The sequence below is a fragment of the Mesoplodon mirus genome, assembly GCF_964341445.2.
Source record: "Mesoplodon mirus genome assembly, chromosome: 6".
Classification (NCBI taxonomy): Eukaryota; Metazoa; Chordata; class Mammalia; order Artiodactyla; family Ziphiidae; genus Mesoplodon; species Mesoplodon mirus.
The window spans coordinates 55,024,796-55,039,371 of NC_138982.1; the positions used below are offsets into that span (position 1 = coordinate 55,024,796).

Consider the following 14,576-nt stretch of genomic DNA (forward strand, 5'->3'; position numbering starts at 1 on the left):
AAAATGAGTAGGATTTGAAAAGCCATTCTGGTCTGTAGACTCAGAGGTAAGAGAGAGTAAAGCTGGCCCCAGGAAGTGGGATAGTGGCAACACATAAAGCCAAATTGGTCACAAGAAGTCAAATCATAAAGGGTTTCTTGGGCTGTGAAGAGTTTAGTAATTATCCTGAAGGTAACAGGGAGCCATTGAAAGATTTTTATCAGAGATATAAAATTATGGATACTGCTAAATATTAGAGGCAGATCATTGCTTAATTAAAATTTATAGAATCCCAAAGGCTCGTAAGTGTGTCAATTCAAGAGTAATATAAATATTTTTTTTTTCATGGCATGATTTATTCTATCTCATTCCTATTCATTAAGTATATAATATTTTTCTTTGTTTTTTAGGTAACAAATATATTTAAATTGGCTAAAATAGACTGCTGTATTATTATGTATCTTATACATTTATATTATTGACAATATGCTTGTATAATATGAAAAAACAAGATTTCCATCACAGAAGGTACCAGTAAGTCTTTTTTTACAATACTGTGATCAGTTGAAGAATACACAGATTTGAACAAATAAGAAAAACTTGGAGTACTCAAGAGAAGACCATAAAAATTCCTTGAAGAAAGTAAGAGTTACAAGAAAAGGTCAAGAGAGCCAAAACCAATTCACTAAGAAATTCTGAAGAATGTCTTAGAAACTGTCTTAAAACATACTTTTTCTGTTATGGATTAAATAGGCAACATCTCTTCTGAGTGCTCATAATCCCCCTTTCTGTCTTCTTTCACTCAAAAAGAAATAAAAGAAAAAAATCCCGATCATCCATGTGAATTATTTCCTGACTTGCAGAGATAGAGAGAAAATGAAATTATTTGTCATCAGACATTTTCTGGTTAATATTTATTTTTAAGATAAATTAATGATTTGCCTACACTAAATATATCAAATACACATACCGTAAGGGAAACTACTGTATCATTTTCTCGAGTCTTCTTAAGTCTCTTTGATTCTAAAATGTAATTGGTTCTTTTTCTGAATTATTGGTATAATGGGGTTTCATAATATTATAATTTACAATTAAATGTTCAATTATATTTAAATACTAATGATAATCTTTAAGGCTTTTATCTTGGCCATATTAGGAAAAATAAATTCACCTTCCAAAGTTTATTCATAACAATGAATTTTTACTATTATTGGGAAAAATATATGTTTTATAATAAGTATTAACAAGGCAAGATTAATCAAATTTAGCAGATTTTCCCTGTCCATTGCCATGTATACCAATAAAGTAGCAATTATTAAATGACTTCTTATACTTCACAATAGACATTCTGTTAGCTATGAATCTCTAACAACAAACAAACATTCCCTTAAAAAAAAAACTGTATTATAGAAAAGAGGGAGCAAGCTCTGAACAAATAGGTTTGCTTCTGCTAAGATTTTCATCAACTAGCGTGTAGGCCTCTCTTCAAGTCCTTCAACCAAGACTAAATAACTAAAAACTGACATTAAAATTGACTAAATAATTTGAAATGATATGTAAGCAAAAGACATAGGCAAGAAAATTTCAAATTAAAAATGTTCAACTCCACCATATTTTCTAAAGAGACTGGCATGTTTGATGCTGAAACATAGCATAGGATAGTGTTAAGAAACCGAATTCTAATGCAAATTTCTCGGTTTAAATTCTGATGCTTCCACTTACTTGTATGTCCTTGTGTACGTTTATTAACCTCTCTGTATTTCAGCTTTCTCTATGCCAAAGTTTCCTTGTCTGTAAAATGAGCATAATAATCACCTACCTCACAAGATGGTTGTGAAGATTATGTGAATTAATACATGTAAAACATTTCTTTACAATACCTCCATTGCCCTTCTGTTCTGATAAAAACAAATTCTTGTTCCTTGACTTCAGATCTCAGATTTTTCTACCATAAGCCTACCACTATACATTTATATGAAACTTTGCATTAAAGATAACTTCAAATGTATAGGAAAAAAGAAAAAAAAAAAGGAAAAAACCACTGTCAGCTGAACAGTCATTCAGAGAAGAACTCATGTTTAGGATGCCTAGCAAGTTAGTCATTAAGTGCTCCAAAACTGACAACTATGTTATTTTTACTACATTATTTCATTTACCTTTCCTAAAGAACTTTTAGGGTATTGTTGGTTCTACAGAGGAAGCTGAGGCTTTAGCTAATAAGTTGAATAAGTATCCCAAGGTCATACCACTAGGATTTGAGGCCAGCAATCTTCTCCCTATGATTTTACTGGGCTACTCTGCCCTCCATGAAGAGGAATGGAGAAGACTCCCAAAGATATTTACCAGTCAGAATGGAAAACCTATAGAGATCACTTAAATGGGATACCCAAGTCTTCGTGGGCTGTGGATTCATAACTTATCTCTCCTCCATTGAGGAAAGATTTGCTAAGGCTCAAAACTTGAATCTTGAAAAAAAGTAACTGTTTTTTTAATATTTTATAAATTATTTTCTCTTTTCATAGGCAAGCCAGCATATTTACAAAAGAAGTTCCTGTTAAATAATCTCATTTAAATTTGTCTTTAATGCAAAGTTTTGCATCCTGTTTCTTCTTAAAAGAGAATGATTTGACTGTAACAATATAGCTTTAAATGATTACATAAGATGTGCCTGCCACGGAGCTGCATCTTTTAAATTTACCATTTCATTTAATCTCTACAACCACAGTAATTTACAAATGAAGAAACTGAAGCAGAAAAAGGTTAAGTAACTTGATGAAGGTCACAAAACTAGTAAGGGCTCACCTGTGATCCAAGCCCTATTGAGCTCTTACTTGCTGTGTGTTTTTCATACTTGTACCTGCTCCCAACTCCTTCCCTAAAATAAACTACACTAAAAAGTATGCATAGACACACACAAATCTAGTGTGAATGGCATGATAAGCAATATACATGAATATAAAAATAAGTGAATATAAATAAATTAAAGAGAAAGTTGGACAACTATACCAAGAAAGATTAAGAATATGCAGAATATGTTTTTATGTATATATGAAAATATGCAAATGTTAATACTGGTTAAAACTAGGTGATAGGATAATTTATTTCTTATATGTTTATTTTTAATTTCCTTTAATGAACATATGCTACTTTTATAATTAGAGACAAGGTTATTTTTTAGAAATTCTATTTTTGTTACAAATATGTGTGATTAATTTTTATTCTACTTTTTTTTCTTTCTTGAATTTTCTCCAATACTATATATTATAATTTTTTATGGACTCTAAATCTTATATTAAAAAAGATTGCATTCTCTCTACATATTGATGTTATTAACTCATCTCTATTACAGCATAAAGAATGGATTTATTTATTCAGACTTGTTAAGTGTATAAATATTCACATATTTTAAGATTTCATACTAGAGGTGTATATAAAATTGGAAGGGATTTAAACTTTGATAATATAAAACTACAACCAAAATATGCTCTAAGATGATAGAAAAAAAAATATATGTATATATATATGCATATGTGTGTGTGTGTGTATATATATATATATATACATACATACATACATATGCATATATATATATATATGCTCTCAGTTCCTGTCACAGACCTCCTAAAATTATTTGTAATTTCCTAAGTGCTAAGAACACTAGGTGCATCTTTTTTTCTAATATTTGGTCTTTGGTCCCGGTTCCTGACAGAGTTCTTCAATTTCTCGGAATTTCCTGATTAATAGCAGTCATTTTTCTTCTATAAGGGAACTCTTGGTGGGCTCCTGAATAGTTCCTGGGTGGGGGTTTGTCATCAGAAAGACCAAGCCCTGAGTAGAAGCTTGGAATTTTCAGCTCTCTCCCATTCAATAGGGAACTGGATATGTGGGGCTGGATATGGAGTTGATAACTGACAACGTCCGTGTGATGAAGCCTCCGTAAAAATCCCAAGAGTCTGTGGTTTGGAGAGCTCTGGGGCTGGCAAACACAGGGAGGTGCTGGTAAAGTGGTGCCCCAAGGAGGGCAGGGAAGCTCCAGGCCCTTCCCCACATAACTTCCCCACATCTTTTCCATCTGATGTTCAGCTGTGGCCTTTATCATAACCCTTTATAATAAACTGGTAAACAGTAAGTAAACTCTTTTCCTGAGTTCTATGAGGTACTCTAGCAAATTAATCAAACCTGAGAAGGGGGTCATGGGAAGCTCTGATTTATAGCCAATTGATTAGAGACATAGGTGGTAACCCCTTGACTTAGGATTGGCATCTGAAGTGGGGGAGTAAGGGACAGTCTCATGGGACTGAGCCCTTAACCTGTGGATCTGAAGCTATCTCCAGATAAACAGTGTCAGAACGGAGTGACACTGTAGGACACCCAGCTGGTGTCACAGAGATTTGCTGGTCGGGGGGAAAAATCCCCTACCTCTGGTGTCAGAAGTGCTACAATGGGGGTAGTAGTGTGCAAGCAAAGAGAAAAGAAAGAGGAAGATTTGGGTTTTTTCTTACACATAAGCCTAAGGAAAATGATCTACCTGTAAACATATTTAGGTTTTAGAATTTTTAGAGCTAATTGTTAAATTCATTATGACCCACCATCAAGGCTACAGGTTTCGTTCTCTCTCGCATACGCACTTTGAACCCTGGCCACACTGCCTCAGGGAAGACTTCCCACTTTCCCTTCCTATAGCTGTCCTCCCATCTTTCTCATTCTCTTCCCTTTTCACTCCTTGTTCACCAACCTTCCAGCCTACCCACACCCCAATTTGTTACACACAGAACAGAAAGAGAAATCATGAGAGTAGATAGAAGAAAGAAGAAATTATTTTGTTCACCTCAATCTTACATATTAATGTTAATACTTCCCCCAATCCATACTATTACAGAGAAGAAACAAAATGGGGTAGACAGAGGAGCAGGAGGGAAAGGAAGGAAAAAAAGAGGAGGAGGAAGAGAAAGTTACTTGTGCCTTCCTCTTCCTTCATAACAGCTTAGTATTTCCAACTTTGAAACAAAAAGGGAAAAGGATGAAAGTGTCATGTTTAAACTCAGAAGCCTTTCAAATCTTTCTCACTCTCCCTAACACTCTTATCCATTCACACCCAACAATAATGCAATTATAGTCATGACACATTTATTTAAATAGGATTCAGAGTTGTTATTGAGGCAGTTGATGTTAATGGAGAAGTTGACGTCATAGATCACAGCTGTTTCTCTATTAAAACCACAGGGCAGGGCTTCCCTGGTGGCTCAGTGGTTGAGAGTCCGCCTGCCGATGCAGGGGACACGGGTTCGTGCCCCAGTCCGGGAAGATCCCACATGCCATGGAGCGGCTGGGCCCGTGAGCCATGGCCGCTGAGCCGGCGCGTCCAGAGCCTGTGCTCCGCAACGGGAGAGACCACAACAGTGAGAGGCCCGCGTACCGCAAAAAACAACAACAACAACAAGAAAAACACACAGGGCAAAGCAACACTGGAAAACAGAGAGGAGTGTAGATTAAACAATGGTGGGGGGAAGGGGGAGGGAAATGGGGTGTGAAAACTTATGGGCAAAAATTGTTATGAGCAAATCACTATATGAATCGGGCTTTATACCTTAATCACATATTTTTTTTAGGCAGCAACTATAGTCACACACAGGGTTCTTTCCTCCCTAGGTTTTAATGTAACCAAGAATTATCAATGAATATGGTTAAAGAATTTAAAAATTCCAGTTGGATTTCAAAGAAACTGAATCTGTTGGTTAACTGTGTCTGTATATAGATTTATACTACATGTGTTTCTGGAAGAATCATTCATCTACATATCTACCAGTGCCAAATAAGAATAATTAAAATCATGCAGCATTCTCTCAAGATTCTTCAAACAGCCACTGGAAAAGTGTCATTATGTGTGTTAACACAGGCTGTTTTGTTCTAGTTAGAATTTGTCTAGTTGCTTGTTTATGTTGGCAAATGACAGGATTAACTAAATGCCAGAGAAAAATCAATCTTCTAAAAATAGTCATTTATAATTTATTCTTTTAATATAAATTTCTTTTTCATTTAGTATTTTAAAAGTAACATTTTTTTTTAATGATTGATGTCTTAGGCAGGAAAAACAGACATACCCTAGCACATATACAAATCTTTCTTAAGAGTCTAGAACTGCTATAGGCAAAGCATGAATTAATTACTGCTCAACATAATTCTATATGCTTCACAATACAGTACAAACAAAGCAGCAGACAGGGTTCAGCAGATAATAAACATCCAGTTGGGGTGTGATAGCCTGAAGAAATAGGAAGGATAAACCGGTAGCAGTATGGAAGTTTGGCTTTGTAGGGAAAAGGATAATATCTGTTTTATTTACATAATCTTTCAACCCTCTTCAAATCTACCAGAATCCTTTTAGTAGGGCAGATGTAAACATACTTCTTAGATAAAATTAAGCCACAATACAGAAGTAGAGTCACAATCCAACCATTAGGCCAGCACCTTTACACTGTGCTCTATCAGCTATCTCATTTGAAGATGAGCCAATATTTTAAATCAGTTCTTTAGTTTAACAAATATGTATTGACCACCTATATATTCCGGAACTGTCCTGAGCCCTTGGAATAAAAAAATGAAAACAATTGGCATGGTCTCTGCCCACTTGGAACTCACAGTCTCTGTGTTTGTCTTTTGGTCACAACTTTGTAAAATTGATAAAAGCATAGAAATTCTGGAAGAGCAATAAAACTGTCTATTCAGAGGCTTGCCCTAGGGCTGATTAAAGCTTCAGTTTGTTTACATCCTATTTAGTCCGATAGTCCACTGTGCTCTCTACAAAATTGCCTACAGTCTCCTGCATGCGTGCTTGACCTCCAGAAGAGAATTATCAATGCAGACATTTTCTGTATGGCTGCCTCAAGATTTTGGTAATTTTAACAGCTGGGAACGGGAATAAATCTCCAAAACAAATGAAAGCAATGTCTGATAGGCCCTCTGAGAACCCTTGCCACATCCTGGAGTTCAAGTGAAGTGAGAAACTTAAAACCTGGGTTATTAATATTTACTTGTTTTCACATCTTCACTGGGACTGGGAAAGGAATTAAAACATTTCAGTGTCACACAATGAATATCTGTGGGCCTTTAGCCATCATTTGCTGCACTTCATTTAAGACTATGCCACTGAATCAACTATACTTCAATAAAAAAAAAAGGGAAAAGATTAAAGACCATGCCACTGATGTGCCCTTTGATGAAGACACAATGTTGGTGATTCCCCTAAGCCAGAGAGTGAACTTTGAGAGCAGTTATCCACACACTTGCATCCTATAGAGTACAGCAAACCTAACTGGCACATACGTAAGGGCTTGGTCTTACTAATATTACATTCTAATAAATTAGGATGAACACTCATTTTTAGCTTAAGTGGCTGCTTTATAATCAGCAGTTCAGTCACTGAATGAAGGCAAACCCAGAGGAAATGCTACTTCCTCGCAGCTCTCTTCCAGAAACACAAGATACACTAAACAAACTGAACTTGCACTAAGCTAAATAATTGTGAATATACTAAAATGCAATGTGTAAGCTCAATTGCTTCTAGTACTTCATAAAGCTACCTGCCTTTCCTTACCACGTGCCCCCGATACGCAGCTCACAACAGAGACATTTGCTTTCTTCCAGGATAGCAAGAAAGCCTCTTTCTGATTCCAGTTCCCTCTCCAGATAGCACAGTAGTGACTGTCTCATCACCATTTGTTATATTATAAGGTAACCTAATCAAAGGAGTAAATATCCCATCGTATTCAAAGGCTCTGCCCACACTCAAGGGGAGAGAATCATCCGAGGTACTTATATCTGAAGGCAAGAATCTTGGGAACTATCTTAGAATTCTGCCAACTACAACAGTGCTGTCTTATTTGCAATATGATTAGAAATAGTGTAGCCCACATTGATTGATGCCTTTTAGGACTTCTTCCAATGAATGCTTTATACAAATTATTAGTTATCTTAACAACATTATTACTATCATCATCAATAATCACTATTAACCTTAACTATGAGGAAATGACAAAGGCAGAAAGATGTCACACCAGCTTCAGAGAGCTTTTAAGTCACTCTGGGAAGGCAGTGGGAACAGAATCTAGTATGCCTGTACTCGGGCTGTTTCCCTAGCTCTGTACTGTGGCAGGATTCCTATATTAAGTAAATGCAGATGGCAACCTGATGCTAGTGTACCAGTTCTGAAGGAAACTGGCAAATACTTTTCTCTTAAAGGGCAATTAATTCATTAAAACCAAATTGACTATAGAGCAAGTTTTCATATTTCTCAAATTAGCAAAATTTCAAAAATAATCTTTTTTGAAAGTTAAAGAATTTTTGGGTTTGGTTTTGGTTTTTAACTAAAAGAAAGGGAAAAGAAAAATCTGAAACCTAAATACTCAGACATCTGGCCACACTGCAAAAGTCACAGAAGAAGCCAATATACCTTAAACTTTTGGCCTCTCTCTCTTTCTCCTCTCTCTCTTTGCCTCTCTTTCTCTCCTTCCACCCTACCAATTGCTATATGATTAAGAAAAACACATGGATAAAATTAATGTTCTCCAGTTGAACAACTGTATCTCCTGAATAGGTCAGCTCTATTTTCCGTTTCTCTAAAAGGAGGAAGAGGAATGATATTATTGCTAAAATATCCTCTAACTTTAAGTTCTAAAATTCTATTGCAGTACAGTAATGTAAATTCTACACAATCATAGATAAAACAGATTCTGGGAGTCAGATTGGGTGGAAGGAAAAATAACAATTGGGATGATTCTTACTATGTGCCCAGCCACGTTCCAGGAGCTGTCACAACACTAACTCATTTAATATCGTCAGCAGCTATAGGAAGTGTTAACAACCCTGTCTAACAAGTGAAAAACCAAGGCAGATTAAGGGTTCAGTGATTTACCCAGCTTATTACACTGCTAATAAGGCCATTGCTTACACCTGAGAGGCCCTTGATAAAGGTTTGTTGAACAGGCGACTCAATTAACAAATGAATAAACAAATAAATAATTCAGGGCCAAAGGCTAAAAGACTCAAGAGAACATTTATCCTTCAAATGCTGTAAGTTTAACTGTACAGTAAAAAGCAGATATTTTCAGCTATTTCAGTGAAGTTATTTTATAAATAACCTTGCAAAATATCAATAAGGGAATGGGTTGACATCCGTTGGTTTGACATGGCGTTCAACAGTCATTGCCATGGTCTTAAACCAATGGTTCAGAAAATATACAATTAAAAAAAAAAGCTACATTTCAACATTTTTTGCTATCTTTTTTGTGATTCAATCAGCTAGACAAAATCTGTGAAAAACCTCTATGACAAAGTTAGGTCAATGGCAAATTAAAATTTTTTTTCGTTTTTGTTTTTGTTTTTGCGGTACGTGGGCCTGTCACTGTTGTGGCCTCTCCCGTTGTGGAGCACAGGCTCAGCATCCATGGCTCACAGGCCTAGCCGCTCCGCGGCATGTGGGATCTTCCCAGACCAGGGCACGAACCCGTGTCCCCTGCATCGGCAGGCGGACTCTCAACCGCTGCGCCACCAGGGAAGCCCTAAATGTATTTTAATACATACATATTTTTAATAGAGAAATCTGCTGAGTGGTCCAACTTACTTACAGGTTATATCACTCTTATTTAGATTTTGGAAATGCAAAATTAAACCTGAAATAAGTTCTTTAACTAGGCAAAAAAAAGTATGTTCACTTAGTAATGTTTTTTCCTACAAACATAATTATATGAAATAAACTTTTAAAATTCAGATATCTTAATAAGAAATATCCATTAGAACTACAACATTAATCTTACATAAAAATAACAATCTAAAAAATAAGCTTGATGTAAACACATGCAACTCATTGAAATCAGATATTACCTTCATTTTTAACGACGGACTAAACCATATAGTTAATTTTATTTCAATATTTTAAAATAACCTTAACTCTTCCTTCTAAAACAGTTGTTTAATTTACTCTTCTTTCATGCTGAAGAACAAGTAAAATTGGCCAGGGAGTGTTAACTTGAGATTGAAAGTGTTCCTTTTATTTTTTAATCAAATAATTACTTCTTGAAGATGTACTCTGTAATCGACATAGAGCTATAATTTTTGCCCTCAAGATATTTGCAACCTTGTAATGAAGATAATACAAGTATGTAAATTACAGTAATATTAAACAGTGTATAATGAAGGTTAAAAAATAGTGCAATGGGCTGTCTAGGGAAGATGCAGTCTCAACCATTTTATAATAACATTCCCTCATTCATTCAACAAAAACTCTTTGTTATAGGTGGCATTGTGTTTCCCTCCAAATTCATATGTTGAAGTCCTAACTCCCAGTAACTTTGAGTACAACTGTATTTGGAAATAGGGCCTTTAAAGAGGTAATTAAGCTCAAATGAGTTCGTATGAGTGGAACCTAATCCAATGACTGTAGTTCTTACAGGAGGAAGAGACATTGGTGATACACACATAGAGAAAAGCTGAAGACACAGTGGGAAGGCAACCACCTGCAGCTAAGGAGAGAGGCCTGAGAAGAAACCAACCCTATTGGACCCTTGATCTTAGACTTCCAGTCTCCAGATGTAAGAAAACAAGTGCATGTTGTTTAAGTCACCCAGTCTGTGTTACTTTGTCATGGCAATTCTAGCAGGCTAATAGATTCTTCCTCACAGGAAAAGCATAGTGGTAAGTTTAATACCACAAAAGACAATAAATCTTGAACCATAGCTTCCATTTTTCCCTTTAGAATTAACTAATTTACAGTACTGAACAAATCTCTAAATAAGGTGTCACAAACATAAGCACTATGGGGCTAGGGAGATGAATGAGTGAAAAGTGTCTGGGATGAATAAAATAGGGAGTGGTGGGGACTGCAGCTAACTGTGGAGTTCATGTCAGAACCAAGATGCTGGTGCTGCTCACCTTTAATCTATTATGTAGGTGAGAGCAAAACATATCTCTCTGGATACAGCTTAAGGATTGTCAGTTGCAACTTCAGCCTAGATCTCAGTTTTTTTTTTTTTTCATACAAACCCTTTTATTAAATATCTCTAAAGTTCTTTCTGGCTTCATCTTTTTAAAGTCTGTCACATCAATCCTTTCTCTATTGGAGACATTACATAGAGGATAAATTAAGCATTCCCAAAATATTTGCCCGGTATTGCAAAACCACTTAGTAATCCACAGTTTAATCAAATTATTTTCTAGAAATTAATTAGTATTGAACAGCACAAAAAATTAGGATCTTTTCAATAATAATATTCCACACTTTGTAGCATACCTCAGTTTCACATTTTCAGATGCTTTAAGCCACTTGTTATTACCCACACTACACAAATTAACAAACCCAGATATCCTACAGGTACTTCAAACACAAATAGTTTGAAATGGATTAGATGGAAGCTACTGGAAGGAGCATCTTCATTGGAGCCAGGTTGAACCTCCACTCTGACATTCATTAATTTTGTGACATTCAGCAATGCTTAATTAATAGGTTACTCAGTCTAAAATAAAGATGAACATTTACCTCAGAGGTTTGTTGTGAGGACTTCGAGAAAATATACGCTGAAAGACCTATTTCAGTGTATAGCTGAGAAAAAATATCCAAAAGGAGGAGGACCAGTAGCAGCATCAGTAGCAATGGCAGTGGTAGCAAACAACAGCAACAACAATAACAGCAGAAACCTGCCCATCACATCTCAGGAAGTTCTCAGGACCTCTTTCAATCTGTCCCTACACTATTCAAAAAGAGATAAAACCTGAATTATTTTCTTTCTTTAGCCTGCTTCTCAGCGCACACCCTTTACTTCAGTGAACAGCAACCTCATCCACCCGACTAACGACAAATGGGAGATCTTATTTAACCTTACCCTACCCTTTCTTTCACCCGCATCTCTTCTTACCCCTACATTTGTCCATCACTAAAACCTAGAGTCTCTCCCGTTCACTGGAAATCCATTCTTTTCCTTTCCCCTTCATTTTCACTGTTATTGCCTTATTACCTTTTGCCAGAGTAAGCAATGTTTTTTTTTATTTATTCATTTTTTCATTGAAGTATAGTTGATTTACAGAGAAAGACAAATATCACATGATATCACCTATATGTGGAATCTAAAAACATGATACAAGCCATCTTACTTACAAAACAGAAACAGACTTACAGACTTAGAAAATAAACCTATGGTTACCAAAGGGGAAAGGTCAGAGTGGGGGGGGATAAATTAGGAATTTGGGAGTAACATATACACACTACTGTATATAAAGTAGATAAACAACAAGGACCTACTGTATAGCACAGGGAACTATACCCAATATTTTGTATAAACTATACAGAAAAGGAATCTGAAAAAGAATATAAGTGTGTGTGTGTGTGTGTGTGTATACACACACACACACACATATATATGTATAACTGAATCACTATGCTGTACCCTTGAAACTAATGTAACATTATAAAGCAACGTTTTCTTAATTGGTCTCCTGGTATTCATTCTATCTCTCTATCCCCTCAAATTCTCTTGTTACTTTAAACAAAGAAATATGCTGAATATATGCCACCTATACTTAAACTGTGCTAGAACCTTAAGGTTGCTGCTGCTGTTTTCAGTGAAGTCCAAACTCCTTTGAAATGGCTGTGTGTTTCACAGACTTTAGTCCTTTGCAATAAGTTCAAACCCCAGTTCTGCCATTTACTACTTGCTTGAGCACCTCATATTACTGTTTCTCCAACCAGATTAAGTTCTTTGTTAAAAAAGGATCTTGCCATGTATGACATCCCCAGAGTCTTCTTAGGGCCCAAAACAAAGAAGGCAGTAAAAGTATGCTCAATAAGTGAAAGAGATCAGCCACTGCAAGTCCAAATAACCAATAAAGTTGGAGTCAAACAGTCCCCGGTCCAGAGATTTTTTTCCCAATTTGGTGAGGTTTCCTCTCCAATAAACAGATTTTAAAAAATAAATCTCCCAATGAAGATGACTATATTGTTCAACCAAATGTAATAAACTTCTAAGGCCCAATGCAAGACTTTCTTTTATGCAAAAGGACAACATGGTCATATTTTAGATTCTAAGACCAAGCAAGTGTTTTTATGATTAACTATCTGAATAAGCACCACAAATACATTGGATCATTCATTTATTCACCAATAAATGTTGGGCATCACACTGTACCAGACAATGTGGTAGAGTCTGAGGATACACTTATGCTTCCTGCCCTCAATTTGCTTACAACCTAGAGGAAGAAAAAGTAAATAAATAATCACACAATACACCCAAATCTTCTGTAAAATTTAAGTGCTATGAGGAAAAATATAAAAGCTGAGATAAGGACCATCAAATGGGGACCCAATTTAAGCAGTGTTTCATGAAAGACCTCTCTGGAGCTGTCTAAACAAAAATGAGAGATGAAGGACAGAATTCATTTAGACATCTTTTGGATATAAATAAATGGTTTAAGGATACCATAAAGAGAGAAATTTTTACTCTGGAATTGCTATTATATTTTTAATGATATCGATCCAATCCACAATGTCTTCTACACTGTGATCTACTGAATGATGGGATGCCTCGTATTTCTTTTGTATTACACTGATATATCTTATTCCAAATTGCATGAGTGACTACTCTATAAATGCTTGTTGACTGAACATGTGAGAAAGGGTTAAAGGTAATGAGACAAGATAAGTATGTATGATTTAGACCACAACATAGCAGTCACTTCAATTAAGAGGTTAGTATGCTCATTAACCAATCTGAAGAACCATTAGCAACGGAAAATAAAGAGAGTGGAAATAAGTATTGAGGAACAACATATTACAATTAAATTAATGGGGTTTAGGGAGGATCCATGAAAGTCCCCGCAGCTTCTGCCTCTTCTTTATAATGTCATGGTTCTAATTTACCTCATTTATATTAATGAACGGAGGATTGCACAACTATTAGCATGATTGAAAATTACATTAATGCTCAGTAAATCTACCCCTAATTATTATGATTAATGAGAAGTTGATCATCTTGGACCAGAGTAACAACCTAAAGCAACTGAAATAGAGCAAAAAAGCTTTTTTCTTGCTAACCTAAGTCTTTAGTCTTTTTATTTAGTGAAACCGTGAGCAATCCACTTAGTAATGTTATATATTAATTTACTATAACTATGCATTTACATAGATTTATGTAGATTATATTTTTCACATTTATGTATCTATTTGAAATAATTATTTCTACGTGTATTAAAATGTGGTCTTATGATTGGCTTTATGCTGTGTTAGTGTTCCAGTATGAAACTGAATAATAAAATCAACCATATTTTTTCTCTACCTGGTTTCAAGTCATCTGTTTGAGGGTTATCTCCTTCAAAAGAGAAATTATTCATCTTTGTAGTCATCAGAATTAATAATTAGGGGCTTCCCTGGTGGCGCAGTGGTTGAGAGTCCACCTGCCAATGCAGGGGACGCGGGTTCGTGCCCCGGTCCGGGAAGATCCCACATGCCGCGGAGCGGCTGGGCCCATGAGCCATGGCTGCTGAGCCTGGGCGTCCAGAGCTTGTGCTCCGCAACAGGAGAGGCCACAACAGTGAGAGGCCTGCGTACCACAAAA

At 35.8% G+C, this 14,576-nt stretch overlaps 1 protein-coding gene across 7 annotated transcripts in view; it reads right to left on the reverse strand.

Annotated features, from left to right (window-relative positions):
• The window catches only part of NAALADL2 (N-acetylated alpha-linked acidic dipeptidase like 2), a 1,538,215-nt gene that overhangs the window by 936,573 nt on the left and 587,066 nt on the right, over positions 1-14,576 (reverse strand). The window contains exon 1 of one of the 7 annotated variants that reach the window (XM_082624732.1): positions 1,702-2,029. The exons of the other annotated variants lie outside the window; for them this stretch is intronic. The gene's annotated coding sequence lies outside the window, so the exon portion shown is untranslated. Of the gene's footprint in view, positions 1-1,701; positions 2,030-14,576 lie in introns of those variants that run through there. 7 annotated transcript variants of the gene reach the window in all.